The sequence below is a fragment of the Lipotes vexillifer genome, unplaced genomic scaffold (genome assembly GCF_000442215.2).
Source record: "Lipotes vexillifer unplaced genomic scaffold, Lipotes_vexillifer_v1.1 scaffold578, whole genome shotgun sequence".
NCBI classification, from domain to species: domain Eukaryota; kingdom Metazoa; phylum Chordata; class Mammalia; order Artiodactyla; family Lipotidae; genus Lipotes; species Lipotes vexillifer.
In genome coordinates, this window is record NW_006780523.1 from 1,139,741 (window position 1) to 1,163,843 (window position 24,103).

Genomic DNA, 24,103 nt, shown 5'->3' on the forward strand with positions numbered 1-24,103 from the left:
TAGTTAGGAGGGCAAGAGTTTGACAGTGGATTCAGTTCAGAAATGTGAGAAGACAGCCTGTAACATCTATCTATCTATCTATCTATATCTATATAGATATATATCTATATATATAGATATCTACATGTATCCTGTTGCCTCTGTTTCTCTGGAGAACACTGATTAGTACAGATGGTATTGTGCCATGTATCTTTTCTTTTGGGGTTTTTTCTTCCTTTTTTTTTTTTTTTGCCTGAGCCGTGTGGCTTGTGGGTTATTAGTTCCCCAACCAGGGACCGAACCAGCACGCTTGGCGGTGAAAGCGCCGAGTCCTAACCACTGGACCGCCAGTGAATTCCTTATTTTCTGTTTTTTTTTTTATTATTATTCAACACTATATTTTTGAGATCCATCCATACTATGTGTATGTATAAGTTCATTGCTTCCAAGTGATGCATAGCAATCCGCTGCACGCATCTTCACACTTCATCTTTCCCCAGGGGATGGACAGTTGGGTTCATTAATAGCCCAGCTATCACCACCAATGTAGTGATAAACATGCTCATACATGTCCCCCAATGAACACATGTGAAAGGCACGAAAGGTTCTCTAGGACATAAAAGCAGGGATCGCTGAGGTAGTGGGCGCATGCATATTTAATTTCACCAAACCTTGCTGGCTCGCCCTCCAGCATGGCTGCCCAGGCTTCTACTCTCTCAGCACTGCATGGCGGTTTGCATTATCCTATGCCCTCTCTAAGACATGACGTTATCTCCCTTTTCATTTTTTTCCATTCTGATCGGTGTCACTCAAATGGTATCTTATTGTTTTGATGGTTTTTCCCGAGGTTGAGTGCCTCTCCACATTTCCGTTGCTCCCATCTGTGAATTGTCCTTTATAGTCCTTGCCCATTTTTCTATTAGATTTGATGTCTTTTTCTTATTAATTTGCACAAGTTCCCTGTATACTTCAAAATTTGTCTTTGCTCCCTTCATTGACCAGACATCCTCCATTTTGATGTAGTTAAATAGAAGTTTTATTTGCAAAAATTATGGTTAGTGCTTTTGGGGTCTTGGTTCAGAAGGCTTTCTTTAATATTAAGGTCAAAAAAGAAAGTCTTCATTTATTTACTTATATTAACTTTACATTTATGTCATTAGTTTATATTACAGGTCAGTTTTCTCAATATCATGTACTAAACATCCTTTTCCCATTTATTTGAGGTGTTACCTTTATCATAAATCTGGCTCTGATCTCTCTTTTCTCTTCCTTTCATCTGTTGTTTTGTGTATCTGTGCCAGGACTACACCATGTTTGTTACTGTGCCATAGCGGTAGTTAAACTAATAACAGTTGATATTTAATATGTGCCAGGCAACATTCCAAGTACTTTACCTATATAAACTCATTTAATTCTCACAACAATCTGTGAGATATGTACTGCTATTATCCCCATAAAATAGGATGGAAAATGGGGGCACAGAGAGGTTAAGTAACTTACACAAGGTCACACAGCTAGGTAAAGGTAGAACAGAGTTTTGAGCCCAGGTAGTCTAGTTCAACAGCTAGTGCTCTTAACCCTTTTTGTTTTGTTTGTTTTCTTTCAACTTCCTTATTTTGAAATAATTATAGACTCACAGGAATTTGTAGAAAAGATGTACAAGGGGCCCCATATATTCTTCACCTTCCTCCACCAACATCAGCACCTCACAGGTTTGTAATAGGGAAGAGCTAAATCGGACTCCAATGTTCCATCTGTTTCTTTGACTTTAACCTTTGCTTTTCGTTGCTTTTGTTATTATAATCATACATAATGGCCTGCCTCAGGGAACCCTGCCTGAATGTTAAACTAAAGTGCCTCTGTTCAACTCAGAAGAAGACAGTTTGACCCCGCCCACCTGTGGATGGCTGTAAGAAAGAAGAAATCAACACATCCCCTCCCCAAGGCTGGCCATTACGGGGGATATTTGCAAAACTTATGGCCTTTTCCCTTTACTTCCCCATCTCCTCCCTCTCTCTGTGCTATAAAAGAAACTGGCATCCAAATCCTGATAAGATGGTTTTTCAGAGACACTAGTCTGCCACCTTCTCGGTCTGCTGGCTTTCCAAATAAAGTCGTATTCGTGCCTCAACACCTCATCTCTGATTCATTGGCTATCGGTGGGGCGAGCAGAGCGAGCTTGGACTCGGTAACAGATCTAGAGTGAAACGTCAACACTATGATGTTGACATTGGAACAATCCATAGTTTACTGAGTTTTCACCAGGTATACACACACTTGCACTCTGTGTGTGTGTGTAGTTCTATGCTTTTTAAAATTAATTAATTTTTTTAAATTGGAGTATAGTTGCTTTACAATGTTGTGTTACTTTCTGCTGTACAGCAAAGTGAATCAGCTGTATGTAGACACATATCCCCTCTTTTTTGGATTTCCTTCTCATTTAGGTCACCACAGATAGTGCTCTTCACCCTTAATGGCAACTTGCTTCTCCAGTATACCCCAATACCCAATGGGTATTAGTTTAGTACAGTATTATATAGTAAATAAGTTCAATATTGTGGTTTATAAGGTATACATATGGTTATTCAGATGACCAAAATAAATATTTCTTATATATATTTGGTCTTCATCCACTGTTCCGCTCACAGCTCCCAAACATTTGGAATTTCCCGAGTGATTAAGAGCCATGGGAACATCTTTTGTCATAATATTTGCTCTCTTGTCCTCAGCTCCTGAAACCTTCAAAGCCAGCTTCAGAGCCATCAAGGTGAAATGGGTGTCTTGTAATTCATAACAAGTCCCTTTGCAGCAGACTGGGTTTATGTTAATGAGGTGGCTTTTGGAAAGCAGCTGAGGATGGGGGATGGGTGCCAGTGGAATAGAGGGTGGAACCTTCCGTCCCATCCCCTGATTTCTGGGCCGGGGGGAGAGGAGCTAGAGGTGAATCTGCGGCCAGTGGCCAATGATTTAATCAATCGGGAAAAGAGACCCGGTTCAAGGAGCCTCCAGGTTGGGGAACCAGAACGCTTCTGCATGCCACACTGTCCATTGTGCAGGTCCCCAAACTCCATGAGGACAGGAGCCCCCGCCTTATGTGTCTCCGGCTGTTGGTTCGTATCCTTTAATGTCCTTTGTAATAAATTGGTAATTAAGTGAGTAAATGAGTTTTCTGAGTTCTGTGAGCTCTTCTAGCAAATTAATTTAACCCAAGGAGCAACCTTTGACTTATAGCCAGTCGGTCAGAAGTACAGGTAACAACCTGGTCTCACGATTGGCATCCTGAGCTGGAGGGGGTTGTTGGAACCTCCAATTTGTAGCTGGTTGGCCAGGAGCACAGATAACAACCTGGCATCTGAAGTGGAGGCTGGTCTTGGGGACTGAACCCTTTTACCCATGGCATCTGATGATATCTCCAGATAGATGGTGTCAGAATTGGCTTGAATTTTTAGACACTCTGCTGCGCGCGTGCGCACACCCACACACACGCATTGGAATTGGGTCCAGGAACCCATTTAATAAGATTTACAAAATATGGAATTAGTGAAGAGAAAGAAATGAGTTTGTTGATTGCTCCATAAATTCTGCTGGAATTCTTATTAGAGTTGAATTGAGTTTATAGATTATTTTGGGGGAGAATTGTCATAGTTAACAGTGTTAAGTCATCAAATTAGTGAACATTGCATATATCTGCATTTGTTCGTACCATCTTTTTAGGTATTTTTAGAGTTTTACAGCTTTCTGGAAATGAGTCTTATGAAGTCGTTGTTGGATTAATTCTCAGATACACTATAACTTTTGTTACTATTATGAACGGTGCCTTAATTTCTTATTACAATTTGTTTATTATTGCTACTGTAAAGGGAGATGATTCAATAGGTTAATATTATATCTGGTAACCCTGCTGAATTCTCTTATTAGTTTTAATAAATCGTGAACTTTTTGAGTGGTGTTTCTGTGTAGGTTATGAAAGTTTTGTCACTTCATTTAAAATGCATAAACATTTATATCATACTGTGATGGCTAGGAACTACAGTGCTATGTTTAAAAGGAGCATTGACAGTGTTTTTCTTGTTTTAGATCCTAAAGTTAATGGCTAGTAGTTTCTCTATTAAATAAAATGTTTATTGGAGGACTTTGAGAGAGGTTTTTTTTTTTTTCAATCAAGTTAAGAAAGTCCTTTTTTTACTTTAACTTTCTGAGTTTTTTGTTTTCACTCACAAGTACTGAATTTTGTCAAATGTTACCTTTAGTATAACTTGAAATAGTCCTGTAGTTTTTTTCTCCTTTAGTCTTTAGGATTTTAAATATATTGCTATATTGTATTCTGACTTCATTTATTTTCAGATGAGAATAATTAATTTCAATCATTGTTTCCCTGTATGTCTCTTTATTCTGCTTGCTTTTAAGATTTGCCTTTTGTCTTTGCTTTTAAGCGGTTTGATTATGATGTGCTTTCTTGTGTGCTTTTTGAAATATTTTTCCTGCTTGGACTGAGCTTCTTGGATCTTTAAATGATATAGATAGCTTGATTTTTTCCTCTTTCCATTTCGGAAATACTTTTCAATTCTTATTTTGACATTTAGTGATGACTATTTCAATTCAAGAATTTTGTAATTGCCCTCTGGTTGCCTCTCACATGGGGAATGCTGGTCAACTTTTGCCGTAACCTACTAGTGCAGGCTGATTGCAATTCAGAACATTTCCCTGGCTCTGCCACCAAAGCAGTTAGCTCACCCCTAGCCCTTTAGATTTCCAAGAACAGCAGTTAGATCCCTGTACCAGTAGTCCTCAACAGCAGGGCACGCATGGCAAGCTTGCCAACTGTCTTTAGACTTGAGCTGAAAACATGGTATAGTCTTACCAAGGCGAGAGCAGAGAAATCTCAGTAGGGTGAGACCTGTCTCCAAAGAAGTGTCTTCGTTATAAGAAGCCCAAGCTATCTCTAGTTACATTGTCTGACTTGATAGCCCATTCCTTTTTATTGCTGGATAATATTTCGTTGTATAGTTGTACTATAGTTTATCTTTTCATCTAGCGAAGGATATTTTGGTTGCTTCCAGTTATTGGTGATTATGAAGAAAGCTGATATAAACATTGTGCAGGTTTTTGTGTGGACATAGTTTTCAACTCATTTGGGTAAATACCTAGGAGCGCAAATGCTGGACTGTATGATAAGACTATGTTTAGCTTTTTTTTTTTGCGGTACGCGGGCCTCACTGTTGTCGCCTCTCCCGCCGCGGAGCACAGGCTCCGGACGCGCAGGCTCAGCGGCCACGGCTCACGGACCCAGATGCTCCGCGGCATGTGGGATCCTCCCGGACCGGGGCACGAACCCGTGTCCCCCGCATCGGCGGGCGGACTCTCGACCACTGCGCCACCAGGGAAGCCCCTATGTTTAGCTTTTTAAGAATCTGCCAAACTGTCTTCCAAAGTGACTGTTCCATTTTACATTCCCATGAGCAATAAATGGAAGTTCCAGTTGCTCCACAGACTCTACAGTAATTGGTATTGTTTTTTTTTCTTTTTTTTTTGGGGGGGTGGTGGTGGTATGCGGGCCTCTCACTCTTGTGGCCTCTCCCACTGTGGAGCACAGGCTCCGGACGTGCAGGCCCAGCGGCCATGGCTCATGGGCCCAGACGCTCCGCGGCATGTGGGATCTTCCCGGATCGAGGCATGAACCCATGTCCCCTGCATCGGCAGGCGGAATCCCAACCACTGCGCCACCAGGGAGGCCCAATTGGTATTGTTAGTTGCTTTGAGGTTTAGTCATTCTAACAGGTGTGTAGTGGCATCTCATTATTGTTTTAATTTGTATTTCTCTAATGCAAATGCTGTTGAGCATATTTCCATATGTTTACTTACCATTTGTGTATCTTATTTGGTGAGGTGTCTGTTAAGGTTTTTGCCCTTTTAAAATTGAGTTATTTTCTTATTGTAGAGTTTTAGGAGGTCTTTATATATTTTTGATATAAGTTCGTTATCAGATATGTGTCTGGCAAATGCTTTCTCCCAGGCTATGACTTCTTTTTCCATTCTTTTAAGTGTCTTTCACACAGAACTTTTAAAAAAAATTTTAATAAAGTCAAACATATAATTTTTATTTTATGAATCATGATTGTGGTGTTGCATCTAAAAACTCATCAACCAATCGAAGGACATCTAGATTTTCTCCCATGTTTTTCTAGAAATTTTATAGTTTCAAATTTCTGTCTATGATCTATTCTGTGTTAATTTTTGAGTAAGGCACTGCATTTTTTCATGTTATATATTTGTTTCTTTTTTTCAAATTAGTATAATGAGCATATAAAACTGGAGAATCTTAGCTTTGGGCAGGTATGATGATTTTGTTTTATCATTTTTATTTTTAGTAAGTAATGAGCTCTAGGCTTCTTATTACTAATCAACACGTGGTTTTTTTATTTCCACTTTTAAAAAAACAAAACGACAAAACATAAGCATTAAAAACATAATTTCACAAACACTGCAGAACGATGGTGACACTGACCAAGAATTGTTGCTGACACTGCTATTCTATGTCTTGGGATGTTAATTCATTAGCTGAAATATGAAAATCTGAACTAAGACTGGAGACATTATTTGGTGATTTCATTGCATAATGTCTGAAGTAGGGCTTTTCAGTGTTGATCACTATAGTCATGGTGGTCATTCTCCTGGCCTCAGTTGTGAAATATGAGAAAAGGCCTTCTCTGGGCTTTCTTGGAATGCAGAGTAGCATGGGGGAAAGAACTAGAACCATCATGGGTTATTGTGAAGTTGACCACATCCCTGTGCAAACTGAAAATGTGTAAACTTGTGTAAGACTTAGAATATATGACTTGAATAAGGAGTACTTTTAACAAATAATTAAGATGGCTTTAATATAGAATATCTCATTATTCAAAAATGAATCTCAAAACATTGCTAACTCGTTCTTAAAAACCATCTCCAGATAGCCTGTGATCCATTTCTTTTCTTATTTTAGGTTGGTAATTCAGATAATATCAGCAGAGGCATTGATGGTATAGTGGTTAGCATAGCTGCCTTCCAGATAATGCTATAAGGAGGGATTTGATTGTGGTGCGCTTGACAGTTGTGTTACTATATATGGATTGATTAAGATTCGTGCTATTCTTTTCATTTAATGAGTGTTTGTCATCCCTAGTTTTGTCACTGTTTTGACGTTTTGTCTTTGGTAAGTTATCATTCCCATTCTCGTTCTATAAAGTCACGCTTTCTAAGACTCTTCCTATATTAAATTGCTGTGATTTCGGTGTCATGATTTGTTATTTCAATTGTAGAAGTTTGTGCATTTATTCTAATAATTTCCGTTCAATCATAAGGCTATGTTGCCAGTACTGTTCCTTTATGCATTCACTTGAGCCTAAGGTTAAATTTGATTTTTATAACTCTTCAGATTAATTGCCTTTTACCTTGGAAAACCCTTGTGATCCAATAAATGAGCTCAAATTAGAATGAGTACAGAGAAGTTAGATTTCTCCCACCACAGTTATTATATAATTTGGTTATTCATCACAGTTAAATTGTCTTATTCTTCCCATATTTTAATTCTATATTTTTTCTTACCATTTTCCATGAAAGTCACTGGAAAAATGAGAAAATAATGATGTTAAAAATTTTTAGATTTTATATGAGGATCTTATTACCTAAACTATAGGAGCCCCCCCCCTTTTTTTTTTTAACTGATAAAAGGATTATCATTTTACAGTATATTATTACAGTGAATCAAATCTGGTAATGAAACAGCTGTCAAACTTAATTGAAATTCTGTTAAAAATTTCAGCTCTGAATTTCCTTTTTTCATCCAGGCACTTTTCAACATTTGAAGTTATATGATTTTACTTTATTTTGTGTTTTATTGGAGTCTACTGTCATTCATTAAAAATTTTACTGAAGCCATCCCTGTGGTATACTGTTTCCTCAGATTAAATTAAGAACACATTTAGACTAACAGAAAGTGATTAAATAGGACATTTAGGTCGTAGAAAACTTCTTTGCTTCAAGTACTAATTCTTATCATTTGCTAAAAATCCCTGTATTTTCCTAAATGTTCCACTTGCTTTCACTAACCTAATACATCTGTGATCAGCATACATTGATAATGAGCCTGGAAGTCAGGTGACTAAGACTGTGGTCTTGTTTTGTTGCTTTTGAAGTCTGAGGCTTTGGGTGAGTCACTTCCCTTCTCTGGGCTATAGTTTTCTACGAGGAAGAATGAAGAGGATTAAGTAGGTGATTTCTAATGTTCTATTCAGGCTTTACATTCTATGTAATTCAATTGTAAGGGAAAGCTTTATTTTTCTCAGAATTGTTTTTTGTATCTTATAGTAATAAAAACTGATTCCCTAAAGCATTCTTCAAAGACAGTTTAACACACTACTACTTAGTGTATTATCAACATTCCCTGGAGTATTGCAGTAGCGTCTTGGTTGGGAGCCATTAGTACACCCGGGGCCCAAGACACAGGCACATGGCCTCTGCGAATATCACCAACACTGCTCACATTCTAGGGAGATGTTTCTTCGTGTGTCTTATCCTTAAACAAAAGGTGATGGTTTCAGTGCCAGGACTGTTTCTGGTTATGTTACTGAGAACATTGGAGACAGACCCTGCTTCATAATGCAGGGAGGATTTGAACTGTAAAAGTGCTTAGGTGAGAAAAAAGGCAAATTAATTAAGTTCTCAAATCCTTCCTCTCAAAAAGCATAATTGCAATAATTCTTTCATGCTGAAGTATCATTTTTCAGTGGTGGCAAAGCCTTCATCCTCTGGCTTCTTGCATCCCAAGGTGTTACGAAATAGATGGTCTTTGCAACATTTGCATATGACAGCTGAGGAACATTTTTTCCAATATGCAGAAATCCATATTTCTTAAATTTGTATTCATGTATGTCTACACATAAAGTGTGTAAAACATGATATCAATTTTTTACGTTGGCAACAAGATAGATAAGTATTGACTGTTAAAAGTTTTATAAGACTATTTAATGAGAAATAAATTTATAGAAAAACATGTATCAGCGTTATTTAAATAATTTAAGATATTGTTGACGGCAGTCCTATGTGAATAGTTCTAATAAATCTGACACAGGAAAAGGTGTGAAAACCAGAATTTTGGTCAAAATCTAGAAGCATTATTTGTGCCATGTACAACATATATTTTAATCTTGTTCTTTGGAAAGATGGCTTAAACTCTGTTGATAGTGATGACATTCTCTGGAACAATTTGAAAATTATATATCATATTTATGGATCTGTCCCCAAGTGGGATATCTTGTTGAAGTCCATGTCAGATTTGCTCTTAAAACTATTCAAACACACCATGGGAATGATGTCATCAAAACAATTAAAATTTAATTTAGGCATGGTCCAAGATACATCTGGAGAAGAGATCTTCCAGTAAGGAACAAATTCTATCTGTTGCCTTCTCCACTGATAAGAGTTTCTAGGGATTTGGTCACCTTCTCTTCTGGTAAATGGAAGGAGACACTTAAAAATGGACATTTCCCTTACACATGTAAATGTTTCTTACAAAAGTATAGCTCATACTTGGTTTTCAGAATTTTTCCCTTTCTGCTATTTCTTAGAAAATAATCAGGTTAAAATAATATGCCATATACACTACCAAATGTAAAATAGCTAGCTAGTGGGAAGCTGCCGCATAGCACAGGGAGATCAGCTCGGTGCTTTGTGACCACCTAGAGGGGTGGGACAGGGAGGGTGGGAGGGAGGGAGACACAAGAGGGAGGAGATATGGGTATATATGTATATGTATAACTGATTCACTCTGTTATAAAGCAGAAACTAACACCCCATTGTAAAGCAATTATATCCCAGTAAAGATGTTAAAAAAAAATCACATTGTATGCAATAGTACTTTATATAATGAAATTAAAATACAAGTTTTTCTGTAATAACTGATTTATCATGTGCAACACTGTTAAAATATTCAGACATCATAGGTAAAACTCATGGTTCATTTGCAAACCTAAGTATGGCTCACGTAATAATACTGTTGATAATTTCAGATGCTACTGCCTTAGCAGTAAGTTTCTCCAAAACGAAATTACAGTTGCCCCTTAAACAATGTGAGGGTTAGGGGCACTGACCCCGTGCAGTCAAAAATCCACTTTAGGGCTTCCCTGGTGGCGCAGTAGTTAAGAATCCACCTGCTTATGCAGGAGACACGGGTTGGAGCCCTGGTCCGGGAAGATCCCACATGCCACGGAGCAACTAAACCTGTGCGCCACAACTACTGAGCCTGCACTCTAGAGCTCGCGAGTCACAACTACTTAGCCCACATGCCACAACTACTGAAGCCCGCGTGCCTAGAGCCCGTGCTCTGCAACAAGAGAAGCCACTGCGATGACAAGCCTGTGCACTGCAACAAAGAGTAGCCCCACTCGCCGCAACTAGAGAAAGCCTGCACGCAGCAATGAAGACCCAATACAGCCAAAACAAAACAAGAAACATCCACTTTATATTTAACTTTATAAATCCACTTCATGTATAAACTTATAGTCGGCCCTCTGTATCCACAGTTCTGCATTCATGGATTCAACCAACCACAGATCGTGTAGTATTGTAGTATGTATTTATGGAAAAAATCCCCATATAAGTGGGCCTGCGTGTTGTTCAAGGGTCAACTGTAATAAAAAAAATGATATAAGAACCAAAATTGTTCAAGAAGGTTGTCCAATCTGACAGTACTGTCAAAAGAACACAAATTATGTGATAAATATATTACAGCACAAGTTTTTTCTGAAATAAAGACAGAAAATAAATGTTTCAAAATAAATTATTATGAATATTCAACTTATTTTTCATTTTCAAAATTGTCAAAACATCAACAGAACACCTAGATAAATACAATAATAGACCAGTTGTTGTTGTTTTTTTTTTTGCGGTACGCGGGCCTCTCACTGCTGTGGCCTCTCCCGTTGCGGAGCACAGGCTCCTGACGCGCAGGCTCAGCGGCCATGGCTCACAGGCCCAGCCGCTCCGCGGCATGTGGGATCTTCCCGGACCGGGGCACGAACCTGTGTCTCCTGCATCGGCAGGCGGACTCTCAACCACTGCGCCACCAGGGAAGCCCTCTTTGTCCATTTATTGATTGGATTTTGAGTATTTGTTTCATAGATCTGTATAAGCTGATGAGTATGTTCACCTTTAACAGTGTATGGTTTGTGAAAAAAAGTCATAAAGATTTTACATATACAGAGAAATTCAGGTATCCCCCACTTTCTGAGAGTTTGCTTTATGCCACTTGGCTTTTATGAAAGATCTAAATTAGTACCTGTTTTCACTACCCGAAAGAAATCCAAAGAGGATTTTTGCCTTTTGCGAAAAAAGGCGTAAAACGAAAATAGCGTCAGCATTTGTTTTGCAGCGAGCTGAGCCTTTATAGAGGCCGCGCGCACCCTGAGTATCGAGATTGTCATGGCCAAGCTCCTTCCTGGGAACGACACTCAGCATTTCAGCATCCAGCCGCCATAGCTTTGAGCTGTGTCTGTGAGCATCTGTGTTTTGTCTCCATTCATTCTCTGCCTCCCGTAGCAAGATGTGTCCTAAGGTAATTGCTGCTTCACTTTACACCATTTCAGTTCACAGGTTTCATAGGGACGCTCTACTTTCGGGTAGTGGGGGAAACCTGTGTTCAAAAATGAAAATTACTTATGATCCCATTGGGCTCTTTGGTACAAGTACATGCAGTTTTTATATCTATACATTTTCGCACAGTTGATGTAATACTATATATGGATTTTAGCATTTTGCAAATAAAATTATAGCAATATTTTCCTATGGGAAAATTTATTCATAAATACACCAGTTGCATAATACTCGATCATGGGGATGTGTTATAAATTGAAATATTAACTACTTGCCATATATGAGGCAAAGTTTTCACCAGTTTTCCATTTTCCCTTTGGATTTCAGCTAGATGTTTTAAATTCATCTATTTTTAAGGTTCCTGTTTTACCACTTTGTAGTTTCCTGCATTACATCTAAGTTTCCCCAAATGTAAGATAAATATTCATTACTTTTTCTGAAAATAGGTGATTTAAAAATATTTCACACTTAAATTCTTCTAGAATTTACATTTGCGTATATTGTGACATGGAATTTTTAATGTATTCCTGTTCTCTCAACTCCATTCCAATAACTAAAGAGTCTCATTACTGGATTTCCCTGGTTGTGCAGTGGTTAAGAATTCACCTGCCAATGCAAGGGACACAGGTTCAAACCCTGGTCGGGGAACATCCCACATGCCGCAGAGCAACTAAGCCCGTGCGCCACAACTACTAAGCCTGCACTCAAGAGACCACGAGCCACAACTGCTGAAGCCCACGCGCCTAGAGCCCGTGTTCCGCAACAAGAGAAGCCACCGCAATGAGAAGCCTGCGCACCGCAATGAAGAGTATCTCCCGCTCGCCACAACTAGAGAAAGCCTGCGCAGCAAGGAAGACCCAATGCAGCCAAAAATAAATAAATAAGTTTATTTTTAAAAAGAGTCTCATTACCGTTTGAAAATAATTTTTTTCTTTTTTTGTTTGTTTGTTTTTTTGTGGTATGCGGGCCTCTCACTGTTGTGGCCTCTCCCGTTGCGGAGCACAGGCCCCGGACACGCAGGCTCAGCGGCCATGGCTCACGGGCCCAGCCGCTCCACGGCATGTGGGATCCTCCCGGACCGGGGCACGAATCCGTGTCCCCTGCATCGGCAGGCGGACTCTCAGCCACTGTGCCACCAGGGAGGCCCCACACACTTGTTTTTAAGATCATTCTTAGGTGCTTTATTTTTTAATTGATGCTATGAATGGAATGTTTCCCCCTATTATAGGTAACTTGACTACTGATATGCACAGGAGCACTATTAAATTTTGAGCTTTTAATTTTAATTTTAGTTTTCTAGTTGAAAACTTCTCTTATTTCTGGTAGCTTTTCAGTCAATTTTTTTTCTAAGTCTATAATTATAATTTGCAACAGTGATGTAATTTTCGTATTTTTCACTGGTACTTTTTCTTTCTGTTTTAATAGATTGACTAGATCTTGCGAAGTAAAGTTAATGCTAGGTAGTCATGGTGAGAGTACTTTTGCCTTCTTCCTCATTTTAATGAGTGAACTCTACTATGTCTCTAAGAATGATGTTACTTTTCGTTTGGAATAACTCCTTTAATTTTCACTTCCTTTTTGAGATGTGGAACTCATTGCATTTGTTTTCCTCTTCTTCCTTTCTTCTACATCTTTGCAATTACAACCTGGGGTTGTGGAATCCATTTTTATAATTTACTTTTATTTTTATTGGTTTTTTTTTTACAATGTCATTTTCTTATTTCTAATTAACGACAAAATTAAATTAGTAATCACACTAAAAACAATTATTTAGAGTATATATTTACAGTTATTTAGAGTATATATTTATATGACAGCCTGTTCCTTCAAATTTTTCCAAAGTTGCCTTGACTTTTAATTGATTATCTCTTGATATTTTCTTTCTTTTTTTTCAAGCGAACATTTTCAAGTAGTTTAATTTGGAAGGACCTTCAAATATTTTATTCATGAAGAGTACCAGGTTGGCATAATTCCTGAGTGATAGCATGCTTACAGATGTATTCACACATGAACAACAATTTTTCTGAGTAAAACTGCCACAGAAACTTCCATATCCTTCAGGAGTTTAGTGTTGCAGAGGAGCCTGGGGTTCAACCTAATTCTTTTGAGAGCTAGCTTTTCTTCTCCTTCCTTTGTAGTATTTTTATAGATATTCATGAGATTCTTTCTTTATAATTGAAATCTAGAAATTTCACCAAGGGAAAACGTAAGTATACTCGTGGAATTAATTTTATTCATTTCCTTAATACATTTTGAGCACTTTCAGTCTTCAGGTAAAAGGTCTTTGTCTACAGATGGAAAGCTGTCTTTGCTTATCAACTCTGTTCTCTTCGTTTTATACTCTTTTTCAAGATCACCAATTATCTGTAGGTTGATCAATATGTGTTCCATATTGATCTCATCTTTATCATAGAATTTTAATCTTTTTATCCCTTTCCTTTATGACCTGGAAGAACTTGTTTAAGTTTCTCATATTTTTAGTTACTCTTCAGTGATAGCTCAGATTTATTACATATTGACTATGTGTTAAGTGTTCTGTGTGCACAATCTCATTTAATTCTCCCAGCCACCCTGTGAGTGAAGTTCAGTTATCATCTCTATTTTCACAAATATGATAACTAAAGCTCAGAGAGCTGAAGTAATTTGTATAAGTTCATACAGGTGGTAAGTTTCAACCCCAGAGTCCATGTTCCTAAACACTTCATCATACAGTTTCTCCAGAGTGAGTCGGGTATTCATTTTCTCCATTAGAGTTTTTCATTTTGCAGCTGTGATTCCCATCTTTTCCTTTTTTCAAATTATCCCTTATTCCTAATGTTTGATCTGGTTCCCTAGAGATATTTTCCTCCTGATTCTTGTGAAGAATATGAATTATTTTCGGAAACAATAATTTTGCTATGTCCAATGCTTAGAACAAGGAACAGTATTTTAAAAAAGCTTTGTAAAGTCATTACTGAATTATTAAAATGTTGAAGAAATTAGTCAGTAGGTTACAAAATAACTGCTATAGGATGCCTTATATGAGTACTTTATTTTAAAATATAGTTATCTACCTCTTTGGTAATAAGATCTTGGTAATTTCATCAATTTATTAAAAAATACATCTTATGAACCTACCAGCTATATCTCAGGTGGGTGGGAAAAGGCATTCCAGCTAGAATGTAGCAGGATAATAAATTGTGCTTCTTCAATTTTATAGGAATTTTGGCTTAAATCCTAAAGCTAAGGACAACAGTGCTGGACATATGTCATGCAGGACATAACTAAAAGCTAGAAAATTGGTCCAGTGACCTGTTCTCCCTCTTTCCTGTATAAGTGAATATGAAACATTTTAAAGGGGATTGTTGAAGGAAAGTTTTAGGGATAGAAAGTAGAATGGCTTTTTAAAGTTTTTCCACTAAAGACTCATATGACCAATTCATGATCCCACACAGATGGAGGTCAGTGAAAGAGTTCTTGGAAGAATTAGACAGTATCTTTAAGGGGAGGGGGCATAAATGAACGTAGAAATTAAAAGTGGATCAAGTAGTTCCAAAAGGCAGTGTAAGGAGAGAGACTCAGTAGTGGGCAACTGTACTTTGATCTTTGGTGTGTCAAAAATGAGTGATTTTCCTTTGGGCCAAGTGGATAGCTCAGAAGGTAGTCAGCTTGAGTCATCTTGATGTCTTGATGCCGAAGAAAGCTGCCTACCCGAAAGAAAGGACCCACAGAGGGAGAAGCTATGGGTCTACTGCCAGGGGCAGAAGCTTCGAGGGTGTTGCGAGAAGTCATCCAGAGAAAGTATTGCCCAACTGGAAGAATTTCTTATTGAGGACAGTGGCCAGTGCTCGGAGGAATGACTAATGACCCCACAAAAAACCCAGCATGTGGACACATATTAGGAAATGGAGCCCTGAAGGCAAGGTTTATGAATACAGCAGCTAATGCAAGACTTGCCCCTTTTCCTCTAATTCTCCTAGTCCTTCCCAACTCCGGAGGAGTCTGTTAGTTATTGATTGCTATGTGAGAAATCATCCCCTGAGTTAGTCTCTTAAACACAATAAAAATGTATTTTTCTCACAGTTTTGGGGGGTCAGAAATACCGAAGTGGCTTGGTAGGTAGTTCTGACTCAAGATCTTCCATGAGGTTGCCGTGTCCAGATGTCGTTTACACAGGTCAGGCCTACTGAGTATGAGAGGGGACTACAAAACAGTGTGACTACCGGTGGGGGTGGGTGGGTGAGAACTATTGGAGGTCATTGAGGCTGGCCCCCTCTGGCCAGCAGGAGATGGTAGAGTTGAGGGGAGAGTGAAAGAAGAGACCAAGCACTGTCTGCTCAACCTTCTTCCTCATGGCAGATCCCAGAGCCTAACTCAGGAGAGGGGCAGAAGCTTTGAATCAGACCTAAGGCTGAACATGAATCCTAGTTACTAAATGTTGGGCACTTGTAAGCTCCATTTGCTTGGGTGAGGCCCTGTTTACTCCCGTACTCCTAGAATGCAGTCAGATTTTGCATTTTTCCTGGATATTTCATTTTTAATAAAGTATTAATAGTTGCATTAGAGCATGTCAGGGTAGCTTTGGCAGATCTGCGATGTATATTTCCGCTTTCTGACTTGGTCTCATCGCGCAGTGTGCAAGACAATTGTATAGTGGACAGTGCAAGCCTGTTTCTCTTTCTCTGACCTTTAATTTTTTTACTTTTATTAAAATCCAATGTGCATTTTTAAAAAAATCATTTATTTATTTATTTTTGGCTGCATTGGGTCTTCGTTGCAGTGCGCGGGCTTCTCATTGAGGTGGCCTCTCCTGCCACGGAGCACGAGCTCCAGGCATGCGGGCTCAGCAGCTGCGGCACGCAGGCCCAGCCGCTCCGCGGCACGTGGGATCCTCCACGGACCTGGGCTCGAACCCGTGCCCCCTGTACTGGCAGGCGGATTCCCAACCACTGCACCACCAGGGAAGCCCTCTGGCCTTTATTTTTAAAGACAATATAGAAGATGTTTGTAGATATAATGAAGTGTGTGACGCCTAGTGCTGGGAGTGAGTACTTCCTTCTAATCTCAAATGGTGATGGGAGAAGTCATTGACTCTGCTGCCCTACAGGAGCCAGTTGTGCCATGATCTATGCCGAGAACTACTAAGTGCATGAAGCTACCAGGTCACCACTTGTCAGGGTCAGTGGGGAACATGGGACATTATAGGTTGTGTCCAAGAAATGTAGGACAGAAATTGGGGCTGAGCAGCCTTGCCATAGTCTGTAGAGAGAGTAATCCACTTGTGTTTCCTATTGTGGTTTCTCATTTTTACAAGGTACTATTTGTTATTTAAAAATTTTTTGCAATTTACCTTTTCTGTAGCCGTGAGCTCCAAAAACTGCAAGTGCATATTAAATGAAAAAAGTAAGTACAGTACTCAATTTTTATCTCTCAAGAAAAATGATGATAAAAACAAAATATTCCTTGATATTTCCCACACCCTCATTGGGGTTGTAGTGGTACCTTTGATCAGGTGAAAATCAGAAATCACAAATCTGCTGAAGATGCATCAGCAACTGCTTGAAATGTTAGTCGTCATTTAAGAGCGTTACAGACGATGATGGTTTACTACTAACACATGTAGCTGCAAAAGGTGTTTCCATGTTACTCTGTGAAACATGACTTGCCTTGTAGGGTGAAATTGCTATTCTAATTTAATTTTGCTCATTTTCAACTTCAAAATGCTTGTGCATGCAGGAAAAATAATAGGATAGCTCACAGTGTGCTGGGTCCACTAGCAGAAGAGGATCTTTGCAGTTAAGAGAGTTGAATTTCATATCAGTATTATCAGATACTTCAGATAAAAAATGAGTTTATTCCAAGAATAGTACCACTTATAAGAAACCAAATTTATGGAATCAGGACAAGGCTTTGGGAAGATCACTGTGTCAAAGATGAATTATCTGACATTATTGTGAATGCTACTGTAAATTCACTTCAAAAGTTCAAAACTGAAGAAAAAACATTTTCTTTTGTAATTTACATTTACATGTAAATGTATTTACATCTAAATAAATTTAAAATACAAATGCAATTTATTTCGTGGTGAAATACAAATACGATGATAATAAAAAATCTTGGTAGAGCCCAGCATTATGGTAAAAACAATGTTCCTTCTAAAATAAGAAAGATATAGAGCAAAAATGTGCTTGGGATTGGTGGTAGTGCATAGGTAATTTATAGTTACATCTATAAAAGCGGCTATATTCTACCAATTCAAATGGAAGCTATGGTTTCCAAAATTTTAAAATAGCATTACATATACACAAAGTATTTCGGTTAGAATGTTTTTGTGAATGGTACCGTGGAATCACAAACCAAAAGCGTCATCAGCATGATCGTTTAGACGTGCTTGCTGCCCACGATCCATCTCATGTTCGAAGTGATTGCACCTTTGAAGCACTGGTAAATCAACCCACGTGACCTATGTTATTTAATTTTTTTCCTCCTTGGAAGTCTTCTAAATTTTGGCCACTTTTTGTTCAAAATCAATAGATACATTTATATTCTTTACCAGAATGTCATCGGTGGAGAAGGTGTGGTGGCTCTGTAACGTGTCCACCGGGCTAGGCTGCACTCCTTGTCACAGGATTCCCTTCCCTGGACGTTTTTGCTTAGTTGGGGCCATAAGAAACATTATGCGTGAGTTTTGGTGGCTAGAAGACAAGCAGCAGCGATTGAGGGTTTTCTCCTGGGAGAGGTGGAGGCACGTGATTTGTATTAGTTCACAGGCCTTTTCACTCATCTGCTGACTCAGCTCGTTGATACGGGGCAGCGGCAGAGGCGGGGCCTCCACTGCTCCGTCTTCCCCTGGATTCTGCTCCTTACACTCCTAGATCCGGGTGAGCGTTAATCTTCACAACGAAGGGCACCCGCTTTTCCTGCCAAACACCCACTGTATTGAGGTTGGAGGCAAGGAGAAATGGCGCAACTCCCGTCCATCTTCTGGGGGTCCTGCCCGAGCTCGTGGACTGCTGCTCACCTTTGTAAGTTTCGTCTTTTTCTTGCCTTCCCCGCTTTACGTCCATCTTCCCTTCCTGCCTTCCCCGTAAATATCACGTTCCTAACTCAGACACGAAGAGCTCACTTCGCTCCCCCGTTTGCCTAACGTGAAATCCCTGTAACAAGTCATATGAATGCTTCGGTGTATGTGTGTGTATATATATTGTTATTGCAGCTGAAAAATCAAAACTACGCCCTTATTAATAAGTTGGAAATAATAATTGCAGTACCTGATGTTGGGGGAGAGTCTACTGTGTGGCAGGAACGGAAGGAAATTGAGTGTGGTTGGCTCATGGCGATGGGGGAGACGTTGAAAATTTTGGAAAAACAGGCAGGAGCTGGATTTTGGAGCTTAGATTTCATTCTCCGTGCATTGGCAGGCTCTTGGGGTGAGAGTGATATGATTTGATTTCCGTTCAAGACAGACGGTTCCAGAAGTGATTGAAGGGGTATAAAATGGAAATGAAGAGACAAATTAGGGGGTTTTTCTTGTAGACCAGGCAGGAAATGATGAAATCTTGGACCGAGGGAGATAATAAAGGAGATGAATGGATGGATTTCAGATATATTTTTGTTTTATAGCTGCCAATTGAATAATTGGATAGACATAGATGATGGTGTTTTTACTGAGATGTAGCAGGTGTATATGCTTGCCTGTGTGGTTTGTATGTTTGTGAGGAGACAGGTTTGCAAGAGTTCAGTTTACGCGTGTTCAGTCGGCTGGTCTCTTTCTGCTGCCCTCCCCTCTCCTTTGGCAGCCAGAAAGCTCAAAAAAAATATTTGAGGCTCAACAATATCAACCTTTTTAGACTTTATTCTCTTCTTATCTCTGTTCCTCTACTCTTCCACTGGTTTTGGATTTTTTTTTTTTTTTAAATAATACATTTTTGTTTTAATAATTGTGTTTATTTTTACTTGTTGACAGTTTGCTTTATTTATTTATTTATGGCTGTGTTAGGTCTTCGTTTCTGTGCGAGGGCTTTCTCTAGTTGTGGCAAGCGGGGGCCACTCTTCATCGCGGTGCGCGGGCCTCTCGCTCTCGCGGCCTCTCTTGTTGCGGAGCACAGGCTCCAGACGCGCAGGCTCAGTAGTTGTGGCTCACGGGCCCAGTTGCTCCGTGGCATGTGGGATCTTCCCAGACCAGGGCTTGAACCCGTGTTCCCTGCATTAGCAGGCAGATTCTCAACCACTGCGCCACCAGGGAAGCCCTGGTTTTGGATTTTTATTCATCTATTTCCTTGGTAGTGGTGCTTGATTCTTATATTTTATTTTTATTTGTATGTGTGTTTGTAAGCTGTTTTGAATTCTTCATGAAATAGTAAACATCTGTGGTTTTCAACCTGGGGCTGTTCTCCACTCCACCCCCGCCCCCCCCACGCCCAGGGACAATTGGAAATGTCTGGTTGTCCTAATTGGTGGGCAGGATGCTACTGGCATCTAATGGGTAGAGGTCAGATGGGCCGTTGAACATCCTGCAGCACGCAGGACAGCACCCTCACAACCAGGAGTTTTCTGGTGCAAAAGGTCAATAGTGCTGAAGTTGAGAAACCCTCATGTTGAATATAAATAATTTAATAGACAAATATAAATTATAAAATTTACAAACACTTGATGAAATGTAGGGCCTCATTTGAAGGAAGAAGTTATGCCATATGATTTTTCCTTTCTTTTCTCTCCCTCCTTTCGTTCCTTTTTTCCTTCCTTTTAATTGGCTATATTAATTGGACTTAAGGAGATAAGTAATAGGTCCCTTTATCCAATCCAGTGTGGTCAGCAATAAACCTTGCAACTAGGCAAGCATGTTACAATTCCAGAAGTATGTTATAAAGGAAACGGAATTGTACAGCAGCTTCCTGGCTCTGAATAAAATCTGAACTGGGAAGTGACATTTTCACCTGGTTACAAAGATGACTCAAAAAGGAAATAACTCATTCATGAACCTTCCTGAATAGAAACTAGTTAGTTTTTATGCTTCCAAGTTTAGTTTGAAGAATTACTCACAGGCTTCAAGAATACAACCCCAAATGATTTACATGCTCAAAGAGATGGTGGGACTTTGTGAGCCTCGTTTGCTGTGGCATGCCTTTTAGAATTTTTTGGCTTTTTTAATCCACAAAGGAAATGGCTAAGGACCTTTTGATACCCACTATTTCAGTGGTACCTCATTCATGCAGCCACTTCTGTCTTGGGTTGAAAAGTATTACAGTATCGTGTATGCACACCTCGTACAGATAGCACAGCTATATTCCAAAGTAAGTGTGACCCAGAGGCCTATTGGAGTCTCCCTAACCTTTAAGATACACACTCTGAGAATTCAGTGGACCCTGGAAGTCTTCCACATTTTCCCCCAGGGGCCTCAGGTTCTCATGGTCGCCTCTGGCTCTGAGATCCCTTTTTCATTAAATTGTCCTGTTCCTGGATCATTTCCTCACCCTCCCTGTGCTGGCCCACCTCTGCAGTCGATCTACACCTGTGTGCACCTCGGACCCGTTCTTTTCAGTGCTTAACCCCCATACACACGTGCTCTTACACACGCGTATAAAATGCAAACAGTATATATATTTCTGAGTGTACAGTTCTACAGAATGTGTAAGAGAAGGGAGGTGACATTGCAGCAGTGTGGCTGAGTCTGAGTTTTTAAAGTGCCCCAGGTGATTGTAATGTACAGCCAAGATTGACAATCAACAGCTTAAAAGTAATTCTGGTGTTGCTTCTTAACATATTTTTTTTCACCTTGGTACATACTGTGTAGGCAGCTTGAATCACATTTGTATATAAACTTCATGAGAGCTGGGTTTCTCTCTGTCTTGTTCATTGCTTTCCAGCACCTAAAAATAGGCCCTGGTAGATGGTAGGTGCGAGATAACATTTGTCAAATAATAAATGAATGAATGAATCATTCAATCAATTGGTATAGCCAAAGCCACAGATTCCAAAATATTTTCAACTTTGTAGTAGATATAATGGGATGTTACTTTTGCTTCACATTTACTGCCTTGAGTTTTAATACATCTCATGAGTGGTGAATTAGAGCAGATCTTCTTTCTAAAGTCTAACACTCTGAGGAGGGGTCTTTGAACTTCCTAAAATTGTATGCAAAGTTTTGCTCGTCTGCTCTTTTTCCGATGTAAGAAGTTCCATAACTTTCCATACAGTCTCAAAGTGGTGCAATGACCCAGAAAGTTTAAGAATTACTAAGTCAGAGGATGTATAGTTCTTTCACTGCCAGACCTTTTCTTCTGAGAGGTTTCCCTAGGGTTCCTTTAAAACATCAAGTTGCCTTCCACATTTAAAATAGGGTTTAGGGCTTCCCCGGTGGTGCAGTGGTTAAGAATCTGCCTGCCAATGCAGGAGACACGGGTTCTGTGCCCTGGTCCGGGAAGATCCCACATGCCGCAGAGCAGCTAAGCCTGTGCACCACAACTACTGAGCCTGTGCTCTAGAGCCCGCGAGCCACAACTACTAAGGCCCATGTGACGCAGCTACTGAAGCCCGCGCGCCTAGAGCCCGTGCTCCGCAACAGGAGAAGCCACTGCAATGAGAAGCCTGCGCACCGCAACGAAGAGTAGCCCCCGCTCGCCGCAACTAGAAAAAGCCCGCGCCTGTGCAGCAACGAAGACCCAACGCAGCCAATAAATAAATGAATGAATGGGTTTAGCAGGTGAAAATCCATACATTTCACACACGTTTTCAGCAATTCATTTGTTGAATAATATCATATTCACTCGTGGTGCTTACAAAATGGGAGATGAAAATTGTAAGTAAGTGAAGGAAACACTGCAGAGGCCTGAATTTCTGGTGGTTTCATATCTGCTTCCCTTGACTCCAGGCAGATTTGGCCAATTACAGGAGCAAGGGTTTAAAAGGCTTCTGACTTCCCATAGGTGTGATTGATTCTGCAAATGTGCCAGTTCCCCTGCTCCCTCTAATTATCTGATTGAAAGCACCAGTTGCTCAGAAGTGCTAAGCAAATAGCCTCTTGTTTGCCAGGAGCTGTAGCAAGTAAGGATTTTGAGCTGGTGAAGGATATATAACGCCCTCTGATTGTTCCTTACAACTTTGGGGAATAGTCAGATGTCTTCTGCTATTCTGTGAATTGGTTAAGTTCTATTTTCAGATTGGTTTTCTTTCTGTTAAAATAAACCACGTTTAGCTTTGCATCGTCATCATTCAGAACAATTCCTCTTAACACGTATTAATATTGTGTTTACAGTTTGCAAATTACTGCAAACCATCTCCATTTAATAAGAATAATTCAGCTCTGTAAGGAAATGGTTAAAAATCACTTTAGAAACTGGAAAAAACCCAATGAACATATTTGTATGTAAATATAATTAACATTCTTGGTTAAATTTTGGGTGATACTGAATTTTGTAAAACAGTGTGAGTTATAATACTTTTTCTAATTTTTTACATAAGCTAATTTTGAGCTTATCTATATTTAATTTCAGCTGGAACTTGAGGTATATAGGAATACTAGTAAGAATGTAGGAGGTGTTTTTTAAGATAAATTTTGTCCCCCTAGATACACATGTGACTATTGTAGATTTTAGAAATGTCTCAGACTGTCAAGTTCTCCTCACTGCGAATTTAAAACTGATGAGTACACCCCAACTTTTAAAAAGGGCCCTAGAGTGTTTGATTTTAATAGAAGTTTTGCATCCCTTGCAATTTATACTAATATTCCATGACTTGTGGCATTCTTTACAGATTTCCTGACCCATAGGTCTTGAGTGTAATCTCACATCAAACAGAATCATCTTTATCATCCACTGCCACTGGTTTTGTGTGAAAAATCAATGCTTTTCTACTTGAGGGGTAATGATATATTTAATTCTAGTGAAAGCTGTTACTCTTGTTCCAAGTTTTCAGAGTCGGATTCAGAGCTTAAAATTCTACAGTCCCAATATTTTATTTTTTTAAAATTTATTTTATTTTATTGAAGTATAGTTGATTTACAATGTTGTGTTAATTTCTGCCGTACAGCAAAGTGATTCAGTTATACATCAGTGTTGCGTTAATTTCTGCCGTACAGCAAAGTGATTCAGTTATACATATATATACATTCTTTTTCATGTTCTTTTCCATTATGGTTTATCACAGGAGATTGGATATAGTTCCCTGTGCTCTACAGTAGGACCTTGTCGTTTATCCATTCTATATGTAATAGTTTGCATCTGCTAATCCCAAACTCCCAGTCCATCCCTCCCACCTCCCCCTTGGCAACCACAAGTCTGTTCTATGTCTGTGAGTCTGTTTCTGCTTCATAGATAAGTTCATTTGTGTTATCTTTCAGATTCTACATATAAGTGATTGATATTGTATGGTATTTATCTTTCTCTTTCTGACTTACTTAGTATGATCATCTCTACGTCCATCCATGTTTCTGCAAATGGCATTATTTCTTCTTAATTACAGTCCCAACATTTTAAAAGAATGTAATTGGGTATAGTAAGTTTGTCTCTTAGAATAATAA

General features: G+C 39.2%; 1 pseudogene; it reads right to left on the minus strand.

Annotated features, from left to right (window-relative positions):
* The window catches only part of LOC103089260 (ubiquitin-40S ribosomal protein S27a pseudogene), a 49,044-nt pseudogene extending 30,391 nt beyond the window's left edge, over nucleotides 1-18,653 (minus strand).
* Nucleotides 18,654-24,103: the final 5,450 nt, after the last annotated feature.